Genomic DNA, 12,074 nt, shown 5'->3' with positions numbered 1-12,074 from the left:
GATAACAAAAACCATAAATGAATTCCTTGAGGGGTGTAATTTCCAAAATGGGGTCACTTCTGGTGGGTTTCCATTGTTTTGACACCTCAACACCTCTTCAAACCTGGCATGCTGCCTAAAATATATTCTAATAAAAAAGAGGCCTCAAAATGCACTAGGTGCTTCTTTGCTTCTAGGGCTTGTGTTTTAGTCCACGAGCGCACTAGAGGCACATGTGGGACATTTCTAAAAACTGCAGAATCTGGACAATACATATTTAGTAGTATTTCTCTGGTAAAACCTTCTGTTACTAAAAAAAAATTGAATAAAATTGAAATTCAGCAGAAAAAATGAAATTTGCAAATTTCATTTCCACTTTGCTTTAATTCCTGTGAAATGCCTGAAGGGTTAAAAAACTTTCTATATGCTGTTTTGAATACTTTGAGCGGTCTAGTTTTTAAAATGGGGTGTTTTATGGGGGTTTCTAATACATAGGCCCCTCAAATCCACTTCAGAACTGAACTGGCACCTTCAAAAAAAGGCTTTTGAAATTTTCTTAAGAATTTGAGAAATTGCTGTTTATGTTCTAAGCCTTGTAACGTCCAAGAAAAATAAAATAATGTTCAAAAAACAATGCCAATCTAAAGTAGACATATGGGAAATGTGAACTAGTAACTATTTTGTGTGGTATAACCGTCTGTTTTTCAAGCAGATGCATTTAAATTCTGAAAAATGCTATTTTTTGTAAATTTTCTCTACATTTTGCAATTTTTCACAAATAAAGACTGAATATATCGACCAAATTTTACCACGAACATGAAGCCCAAAGTGTCACGAGAAAACAATCTCAGAATCGCTTGGATAGGTTTAAGTATTCCGACGTTATTACCACATAAAGTGAAATATGTCAGATTTGAAAAATGGGCTCTGAGCCTTAAGGCCCAAACTTGGCTGCGTCCTTAAGGGGTTAAAGTTCATTGATCTTTGATGGGTATAGCAACTTATGGCTCTTTTACACCAGCCAATTATTGGGCAAACAAGCATTCACAAAATGCTCGTTCCAGATAATTGTCCTGTGTAAACAGGGCAAAGATTAGCCGATGAACAAGCAAACGCTCGTTCATCAGCTGTTTGTATCATTTAGGCAGCATAAAATATTATCATTGTCGGCAGCATATCTCCCTATGTAAACAGGGAGATGCGCTGCCAGCATAATAGAAATGTATGGGAACGAGAGATCGCTCGTCCCCATACATAGCCCCTTGTGAAAGGATCAAACGAGCGCTGATCAACGAGCTTTCTCATTGATCGGTGTTTGTTTACACGGCCCTCGTCGGGCCATGTAAAAGGACCCTTAGCTGGGAAACTAATGCCACTATCTTTGTAATGATTATGACTTTGTGTGTGGCTATATAAAAAATGTAAACATATATGGCAGTGTAATGGCCGCGGTCTTACCTGCTGGCGAACACAGACCTCCTTCTTGTGGCCAACGTCTCCTTCCCCAGAGCCTAAAAGGCCTACGCGCGCATATGTAATTAATTAATTATTTCCCAGACCACACAGGACTATAAAAAGGGCCCTGCCCTTTCACTCCTTGCCTGGGCGTTGTTGTAGTTTTCCCATGTTTGTATTGCAAATGATCCCTTAGTGTTATCCTGCTCCCAGTGTTTCCCCTGCCCTGCTACCTGTATCCTGTATCCCATGTTCTGTTTGGTTCCTGAGCCTGTCTAGTGTTGGAGTCGTGTTGTGCCGCTTTTGTTATACACCACGTCTGATGTCATCTCTCATCCCTGGTATCATCCGCCACGTCTGGCGCAACCTGCCACATCTAGCTCCATCCGTGCCTAAGCCTTTGCCACTATCTGGACTATCCCAGGTATCCTTGTGTTATGAACTTTTGTATAGACTTTGCATAGACTGTGACTTGGCCAGCTGCCTCTCCGCTACGGCAGGGCGGCCTAGTGGGTCCACATACCCCAAGATCGTGACAGTACGCTCAGGCCATGGAACCCGCTGGCCAATCCAAGACCGCTGTTCAGGTGATACTAACAGATATGCGTGACCTATGTGCACGCCAGGATCAACTCCTTCTGGCTGTAAACTCCATCGCCCGACTGGATCAACCGCCTGCTCCTCTTCCGGATGCTGCTGTTCCATTGCCCGTCACTCCTCCTGTCTGTTCCAGATCCGCAGTTTTGTTGCCTATAATAAATATGAAAATGAGATCATATCAAGATGAGCTTGAGCTCAGTTCAGATCGTACGGTGTCAACCAGGGGATAACAATGATACAATTACAAAAAATAGAAAGGGGAAGGGTAGAGAAGGGAAAAGGAAAGGGAGGAGGGAGGGGTAGGGAAATAAGAAAGGGATGACCACTGGTAAAGCAGGCACTCGGCTCAGCATAAATATAAAAATATCAAAAAAGTTTATTAGCGAGATTAGATAAAATATGACAAAGGTAGCACCAATTGTAATCCTGTGTCTAAATAGCAAGATAAACACAACACAAAAAACAAAAACCACAAAAGACAATTAATGACAGACATAGACGTCACAGGCCCGGCCGGGTAAATGAAAAATAGCTCACGTAGTGCGACTATCACATTAGTTTATGAGGACATATATTGTGCACAAATGATGTTACATATAATTGCAACTATATAGTGACCTATAATTAAGTTAGTTGAATATGAATCATACGAGTAGTGAGCTGAATATAATCCCATCCAGTAGCAGGGAATGACAGGCGGACAGCCTAGCTGATATATACCACGTGGGCATTGAGGACGTATCGGTTGCGGGTGTAGGGTAAATATTATTACCAATTGGAACACAATTGTAACGATTGTACCAACATTTGCCAACAGCGGTGATTAGCCTTATAACATCCGCAATATAACACAAAAAAACAGCTGTAATCAATCAATGGCACATTTCCAAATCATATACTTATTGCCATATAGCGTGGTTTCTGAGGTATAGGTCAGTGTATGGTCAGTAAATTCCACTGCGTTTCAATCTGTTGGTTGTAGGCCTGTCGTTTTTTTTTGGAGGAATAAAAGCAAAAATGCAAAAAGCGGGCGTATTCCATGCGCTACTGATCGGTACGGTTAACACGTAAAACCAGATTCCTCAAGGGTACCAATGTGGTCGGTAATAAAAGATTTTATTGGTACAATATAGTAAATATAAAACACAACTGTTTGACAGCGAACAGTTTCGAAACCGGACCGGTTTCTTCCTCAGGTAGTATATAAATCAATGGGTGGGGTGCCGGTTAAATAACCGAGTGAAAGGTCACTTAAGGCAAGAACTACCGGGTCGGGTACAGAGTTAAAACACCAACTCAAATTACATATCGGAACATACATATGATCACTACTGATTAAAACAATTAAAACGAAGATAAAAAATATATATATAAATCATATATATATATACATATGTCCAATGAAAAACAATTAGTTTCTATACATTATAGTTGGAAGCTGTCTATTTGTAAAAAAACATACTATATTAGACATAAATGAACGCATATATATATACAAAATCATGCACATGTATAATTACATTCTTTAAAAATATAATTTAATAGTATATTAAAAATAAAATTTTAAAAGAAAAAAAATAAAAAATATATATATATATATATATATATTTATTAAAAGGGGAACTTAAAAAAGTGTGAAAAAAAGTTTGCACTACCATTTTGTTTTGCGTTTTCGCTATATAAATTCATAAATATTAAGCTAAAATAGTTTTTATGCAGATTCTATGTGTGTACATGTGTATATATACATTTTTATATGTATTCTTTGATTAATTATACTGTTTTCACGGAAATAATAATAATACCAATTTTATCATTTCACTAATCTTAGTATTACTTTCAAAAGATGGAATTTTATGGTTTTTGTAGTTAAAAGGAAACAGGTTTTTTTCAGTTAAGAGGAAACAGGTTTTTTTCAGTGCGATCTTTGCCAGTTCTTAAAGAATTTCCTATATGTATTTACTTATAACGAATTTCTTATTTATTTACCTATAAAGAGACTCATCCAGAGTAAATTTGTTTTATTAAATTATAATCTCTGTAATTTCATTTAAACCTTCAGGTTTTAGGGTCTTCAGTTTATATATCCAATAGATTTCCCTCTTGCACAGTGAATCGTATCTATCTGCTCGGCTTTCATTTATATGTTCAATCGGTGTAATATTAAAACATTTAAAATCATTGTTATGAAACAGAGTACAGTGTTTAGAGATACTGTGCAGAAGGAATTTTTTCTTACAGTTGGAGCGATGTTTATTTAGTCGAATGGTTCTTCCCACATATTGGAGACCGCAAATACAATCAATAAGATAAATAACATAGTTTGACTGGCAATTTAAATGTGTTTGAATTTGAAACTCATTTCTTGTTTGATTTGATCTAAAAATATCTGTGGTACGTATACTAAAACAGCATAAACAGTTCTTTTTCCTACATCTGGAGCTACCCTTTGTGTGTAAATTTGGGAACATGGTATTTTGTTGGAGCGTCTGTTGTCTTCTAGAAAAATTGATCCGACTCGGTGCTAAAATATTTTTTATAGTTTTGGCTCTCTTAAAAGTTATCAAAGGTTTCGTGGGTAGGCTGTTTTTAAAAAAAGGATAAATCTGTAAAATGTGCCAATGTTTATTCATGATGTTTTTTATATTTTTATGTGCTGCATTATATTTGGTTATGAAGTTGAAGGAGAAAAAGTTTGTTGGTTGTTCATCCTTCACTTTTTTTATGTCCATTGTAGCACTCATTTCGATACCATTTGATAGTGTGTCCTTATCGGGTAGACAATCCTCTTGGCTTAAAATCACTGTTTTTTTGTATGCATCAGAGAGGAGTTTTTTTGGATAGTTTTTCTCTTTGAATCTTTTCAATAAAATACGGCTTTGATCATTAAAATCTTTATTCAGTGTGCAGTTTTTCCTAATTCTTTTATACTGACTGTATGGGATGTTTTTTAGCCACTTATGATAGTGACTACTCTTAATCTTTTAAAAAAAAGGAGATTTTTGAAGCAGCACTAGTCCCGAGTATGGTGCGGTGCACGCTGTCAAGCCAGGCAAACCCACTCCAGCACGATGTATATCCAAAGAAGTAGTAGGACAACAGCACACGTCTTCAAATCATCAAAGTGGTTTTATTGTCAAGACATCCACAAACGACAAGCAACATTTCGACCCATAGTGAGTGGAGGCTTGACAAAGACCCTTCACTCACTATGGGTCGAAATGTTGCTTGTCGTTTGTGGATGTCTCTTAATCTTTTGTCGTTTTTTTTTAGCAGTCAGTATGATGTCCAGCAGTCTATAGAGAGCCCAATAGCAGTAGTGGCTGAGAGTAAGGATTTTCCGTCCCAATAATAAATTTCCTTTTGTGGCTTACACTGAATATACGGTTTGAAGCCAAGGTGATAGTTAAATTTAGTTGACACAGACCACATGTGTGTCAACCAGTAGCTTTAGTCCGTACAGATCTTGGTTGGATATAAGCGGCACAACTTGGATCACACATGTGCCAGACCAGTATAACAAGTAAGTCCACACATTCCTGACGTGTGACGTCAGAACAAAGGCGGTACGCTGACGCGTTTCGTCACTACGTGACTTCCTCAGAGCGTGCATAGTAACACTATCATTAGTCATCTATTTGAATAGATTGACAGCCAATCAATGGTTCATGCCAATACTATTCAATCCAGTTTAACCCTAATACACCAAATGGCTTCAGGTAAGTATACATATTTAGTTTTTATGTCGATAAATAATTTCAGGCTGTATCTGGCTGGATATCTCCCAAAAATAATAATATAAAATTGGAAATTAACAATAGACAAAAGAGAAAAGAGGAAAAGGAAAAAATGTAGGGATGCCGGCTGGGTTCCAAGAGTCAGACCACACACTGGATACAGTCGTGTGGGCAGAGTCTTGGAAACCAGGCCGCATCAAAGAAACATATGGAACTTAAGTTCATTATTCAAACCCAGGGGATTTAGATATTTTAAATTGTAGATCCACATACTTTCTTTTTAGAGCAGTAGCCGATCACGGTTACCACCCCTATTGTCCCAGGGAAGCTGATACAGTGGAGGAAATAAGTATTTGATCCCTTGCTGATTTTGTAAGTTTGCCCACTGTCAAAGACATGAACAGTCTAGAATTTTTAGGCTAGGTTAATTTTACCAGTGAGAGATAGATTATATAAAAAAAAAAACAGAAAATCACATTGTCAAAATTATATATATTTATTTGCATTTTGCACAGAGAAATAAGTATTTGATCCCTTTGGCAAACAAGACTTAATACTTGGTGGCAAAACCCTTGTTGGCAAGCAGAGCAGTCAGACGTTTTTTGTAGTTGATGATGAGGTTTGCACATATGTTAGATGGAATTTTGGCCCACTCCTCTTTGCAGATCATCTGTAAATCATTAAGATTTCGAGGCTGTCGCTTGGCAACTCGGATCTTCAGCTCCCTCCATAAGTTTTCGATGGGATTAAGGTCTGGAGACTGGCTAGGCCACTCCATGACCTTAATGTGCTTCTTTTTGAGCCACTCCTTTATTGCCTTGGCTGTATGTTTCGGGTCATTGACGTGCTGGAAGACCCAGCCACGAGCCATTTTTAATGTCCTGGTGGAGGGAAGGAGGTTGTCACTCAGGATTTGACGGTACATGGCTCCATCCATTCTCCCATTGATGCGGTGAAGTAGTCCTGTGCCCTTAGCAGAGAAACACCCCCTCAGGATTTGACGGTACATGGCTCCATCCATTCTCCCATTGATGCGGTGAAGTAGTCCTGTGCCCTTAGCAGAGAAACACCCCCAAAACATAATGTTTCCACCTCCATTCTTGACAGTGGGGACGGTGTTCTTTGGGTCATAGGCAGCATTTTTCTTCCTCCAAACACGGTGAGTTGAGTTAATGCCAAAGAGCTCAATTTTAGTCTCATCTGACCACAGCACCTTCTCCCAATCACTCTCAGAATCATCGAGATGTTCATTTGCAAACTTCAGACGGGCCTGTACATGTGCCTTCTTGAGCAGGGGGACCTTGCGGGCACTGCAGGATTTTAATCCATTACGGCGTAATGTGTTACCAATGGTTTTCTTGGTGACTGTGGTCCCAGCTGCCTTGAGATCATTAACAAGTTCCCCCCGTGTAGTTTTCAACTGAGATCTCACCTTCCTCAGGATCAAGGATACCCCACGAGGTGAGATTTTGCATGGAGCCCCAAATCGATGTCCATTGACAGTCATTTTGTATGTCTTTCATTTTCTTACTATTGCACCAACAGTTGTCTCCTTCTCACCCAGCGTCTTACTTATGGTTTTGTAGCCCATTCCAGCCTTGTGTAGGTCTATGATCTTGTCCCTGACATCCTTAGAAAACTCTTTGGTCTTGCCCATGTTGTAGAGGTTAGAGTCAGACTGATTAATTGAGTCTGTGTACAGGAGTCTTTTATACAGGTGACCATTTATGTCTTTAATGCAGGCACCATGTTGATTTGGAGCATGTAACTGGTCTGGAGGAGGCTGAACTCTTAATGGTTGGTAGGGGATCAAATACTTATTTCTCTGTGCAAAATGCAAATAAATATATATAATTTTGACTATGTGATTTTCTGTTTTTTTTTAAATATAATCTATCTCTCGCTGGTAAAATTAACCTAGCCTAAAAATTCTAGACTTTGACAGTGGGCAAACTTACAAAATCAAGAAGGGATCAAATACTTATTTCCTTCACTGTAGATAGCCATAAACGTTAGTCCATCTGTTGATTGTCCATGGCATTCTTTAAAATGCATAGCTAGGGGGTTGCTTTCATCTCCATTTTTTATATTTCTTATATGTTCAGAAATCCTCAGTTGTACTTCCCTTATAGTTTTCACCACATAAAATTTACTACAGGGACTAAAAATCAAATAAACAACCATCGAGGAGTGACAGTTAAGAAAACGTTGTACATGAAATCTTTTACAACCGATAGAATCAGACAACATGTTGGATTTCCTAACGAATTTGCATTGTGAGCATGTGCCACATTTAAACATCCCCTTTAGAGGATGAGATGGCCATACTGTAATATCTGACCTTCTGAACTCTGACCTGACAAGGAGATCATGCAGATTCGGAGCTCTTCTAGAGGTCATACTAGGATATTCGTCTATCATGTCTTGTATTTCATTACACAGTATCAGATGTGCCCAATTCTTTTGAAGGATCTCCCTTATTTTTCCCCAGTGTTGTCCAAATCTGGATATAAACCTAACTTTGTTTTGTGTGTTAGAGCTTAGGGTCATGCTTTTTGATGGGTCATCAGTCGTTCTCTCCTGACTATGATCACATAAGAGGGCTTTTCTGTCAGTATGCAGCGCAATATTATATCAACCTTTGATGCTTTTTCCTGAGTATCCCCTTTGTTTAACCCCTTCGCGCTCACTGACGTTCTATTCCGTCATGGTAACCACATAGTTCGCGCTCCATGACATAATAGCATGTCACGGGAGGAATGGCAATTTTGGCCGTCTTTCCGACACATACAGGAGCTGTGACAGCTGCTGTCTCGTACAGCAGTTGCCGCAGCTCCTATAGCGGGGACCGATCGCTGTGTCCCCACTGATTAACCCCTTAGAAGCCGCGTTCACTAGTGATCGCGGCTTCTTAGGGGTTAAACCGCTATGGCAACCGGACGCCTAATAATGGCGTCCGGCTATGCCATCTACAGAAGCCTATTGGGTCCTGACTAAGTCAGGACCCACTATGCTTGCTGTCAGCGAGTAGCTGACAGCTCTAATACACTGCACTACGCATGTAGTGCACTGTATTAGAATTGCAATCAGGGCCTCCTGCCCTCAAGTCCCCTAGTGGGACAAAGTAATGAAGTAAGAAAAAGTTGTGTAAAAATAAGAAAATAAAAGTTTTAAAAGTAATAAAAGTAAAAATCCCCCTTTTCCCTTATCAGTCCTTTATTATTAATAAAAATAAATAAACTATACATATCTGGTATAGCCACGTCCGTAACGGCCTGAAGTACAAAATTATTTCATTATTTATCCTGCGCAGTGAACAACATAAAAGAAAATAATAAACTATACCAGAATCACAATTGTTTGGTCACTTCACCTCCCAAAAAATGGAATAAAAAGAGATCAAAAAGTCGCATGGACCTAAAAATGGTACTGATCGAAACTACAGTTTGTTATGCAGAAAAAAAGTCCTCACACGGCTTTATTGATGGAAAAATAAAGTTATGGCTCTTAGAATAAGGCAACACAAAAAGTAAATGAGTTTTTACAAAAAAGTATTTTATTGTGCAAACGCCATAAGACATAAAAAAAACTATAAACATATGGTATCGCCGTAATCGTATCGTCCCGCAGAATAAAGTGAATATGTCATTTATAGCGCACGGTGAACGCAGTAAAAAAAATAGCATAAAAAACAATCGTAGAATTGCTGTTTTTTAGTCACCACGTCTCTTAAAAATAGAATAAAAACTGATCAAAAAGTCGCATGCACCCCATGGAAACTACAATGAATTCCTCAAAGGGTCTAGTTTCCAAAATAGGGTCACTTTTGGGGGGTTTCCACTGTTTTGGCACCACAAGGCCTCTTCAAACCGGACATGGTGCCTAATAAAAAGGAGGCCTCAAAATCCACTAGGTGCTACTTTGCTTCTGAGTCCAATGCTTCAGTCCATTACCACATTAGGGCCACATGTGGGATATTTCTCAAAACTGAAGAATCTGGTCAATAAGTATTGAGTTGCATTTCTCTGGTAACACCTTTTATTTTACAGAAAAAAATTGAATAAAAATGATTTTCTGACAAAAAAAAAAGAAATATTTAAATTTCACCTCTACTTTGCTTTAAATTCCTGTGAAACACCTAAAGGGTTAATAAACTTTCTAAATGCTGTTGTGAATACTTTGAGGGGTCTAGTTTATAAAATGGGGTGTTTGATACAGGTTTCTAATATATAGGCCCCTCAAAGCAACTGTATTGGAACCTAAAAATAAATAAAAAATGAGGCAATACTTCGCTTCTTACATTATACTGATAATGAGCAGTGCCCAACCCGAGATGACCCGTTTGACCGTTTGTATAAACGGAGACCCCTATTAGACCATTTCAGTGCCTGTTTTGCCCAAGCATACACCCCCGAGAAGTGTATTGATGAGTCCTTGGCACAGTTTAAAGGGAGGCTTTAATTCCGCCAGTACCTGCCGAGTAAGAGTGCAAGGTAAGGCGTGAAGATGTATAAGCTGTTTGAGAGTGCATCAGGGTATACCTACCAATTTAGGATATATGAAGGGAAGGACACCAGTATTCAGCCCCCAGAATGCCCCCCCCCCCTTTACTGGGAGTTAATGCAAAAATTGTGTGGGATTTGGTGCACCCACTGCTGGACCAGGGTTACCACCTCTACCTAGATAATTTTTATACCTGCGTCCCACTCTTCAAGTACCTCGCTTCCAGAAGTACTGTGGCATGCGGCACTGCTAGAAAAATCTGAGAGGCCTCCCTAAGACTCTGCTTGGGCAAACACTCAGAAGGGGTGAGAGCAGGGCACATTCTAGCAGCAACATATTGTGTGTCAAGTACAAGGATAAGAGAGATGTCCTTGTATTGTCAACAATACATAGCCACACCAGTACCCATGTACCAGTACGAGGTACCAGTACAGAGACCCCCAAACCAAACTGCATCCCGGACTACAATAGCTGCATGGGAGGGGTGGAAGCTGGCCGTGCACATCATACAGATGGCGTTGTACAATGCTAATCTACACAGCTGACCGGGCCTGCAGGCTGGTGAGTTTTTCTCCTCTCTCCAACCTGCTTCCCTTCCCTCCTGACCCCACTTGTAGAATATATCAAGTATGTTAAAATGTTTTTGTGTTTTTTTTTGTTTTCCTAGAGTTTTTTTGCTGCGGTTTTTCGCAATCGTGGAAAAATGGCGCAACTTTGCCGCAATTATATAAAAATCGCCGCAAAACCGGATACATAACATGAAAAAATAGTGCTGTTAGGCTATATTCCCACAGTGCGGTCAAATCAAGTTTTTGCCGCTATTTCGCAAAAATTGTGGCAAAAAAATGTGATTTGACCGCACTGTGTAACTAGACTAAGGCCTTATTCAGACAGCTGTGTTTGATCCGTGATATATGGAGAGTGTATCGGTCGTATTTCCCAGGCCGACCACAAATTATGGAGCCGGACTCCTAGCATCAAAGTTATCAATGCTGCTAGGAGTCCCTGCCTCTCCGTGGTAATACTGCCCGATACTGCAATGATGTTTTCAGCATGGGACCGGGAACAGTGTTCCCACGGGAAGGGAGGGACTCCTATGATTATAGATAACTGTGATGCTAGAAACCCGGCTCCTTGAACTGTGGTCGGTCCGGGAAATATGGCCGATACACGGTCCATATATCACAGACCGAACATGGACGTCTGAATAAGGCCACTCACTTGTCTCCTATTTTTGGTGCGGATTGTGCACTGAAAATTCACTACAAATGACAATATAAGGCGATATTTAGACGAACGTATATTAAATCAGCTGTGAAGAACGGCCGTTTTTCGCGGCCGATTTTCACCCGTGCGGGACCCGTTTTCACAGATCCCTCATAGACTTGAGTCTATTGAGGGATCCGTGAAAATGCACAAAAACAGGACATGTACTATATTTTTACAGGCCCTTCACATGGTCCGTTAAAGCAACGACCGTGTAAATAACCGCATAGAAATACATGCAGCCGTGTGATGGCCATTAAAAAAAACGTCCTTCACACGGACAATTAACACGTTAGTCTGAATAAGCCCTAACTCATGTGAATGGAGTTCGTCAAAACGTCATGCATGTGCAGCAGAAAAAAATCTGCATGCAATTTAGGACGTGCTGCTGATTTATAACTCCTTAACCCAATATCACGTAACTGTACGTGTTAAGGGTTAGGTATGTATGGGAAGTATGGAGCGAGCTCACGGGCTGAGCGCGCTCCATACACGGCGAGTGACGACTGTGTTACGCAGCCGACACCTCACTGC

This window comes from Rhinoderma darwinii, chromosome 3, assembly GCF_050947455.1.
Source record: "Rhinoderma darwinii isolate aRhiDar2 chromosome 3, aRhiDar2.hap1, whole genome shotgun sequence".
Classification (NCBI taxonomy): domain Eukaryota; kingdom Metazoa; phylum Chordata; class Amphibia; order Anura; family Rhinodermatidae; genus Rhinoderma; species Rhinoderma darwinii.
Note: the sequence above shows the minus strand (reverse complement) of the source record.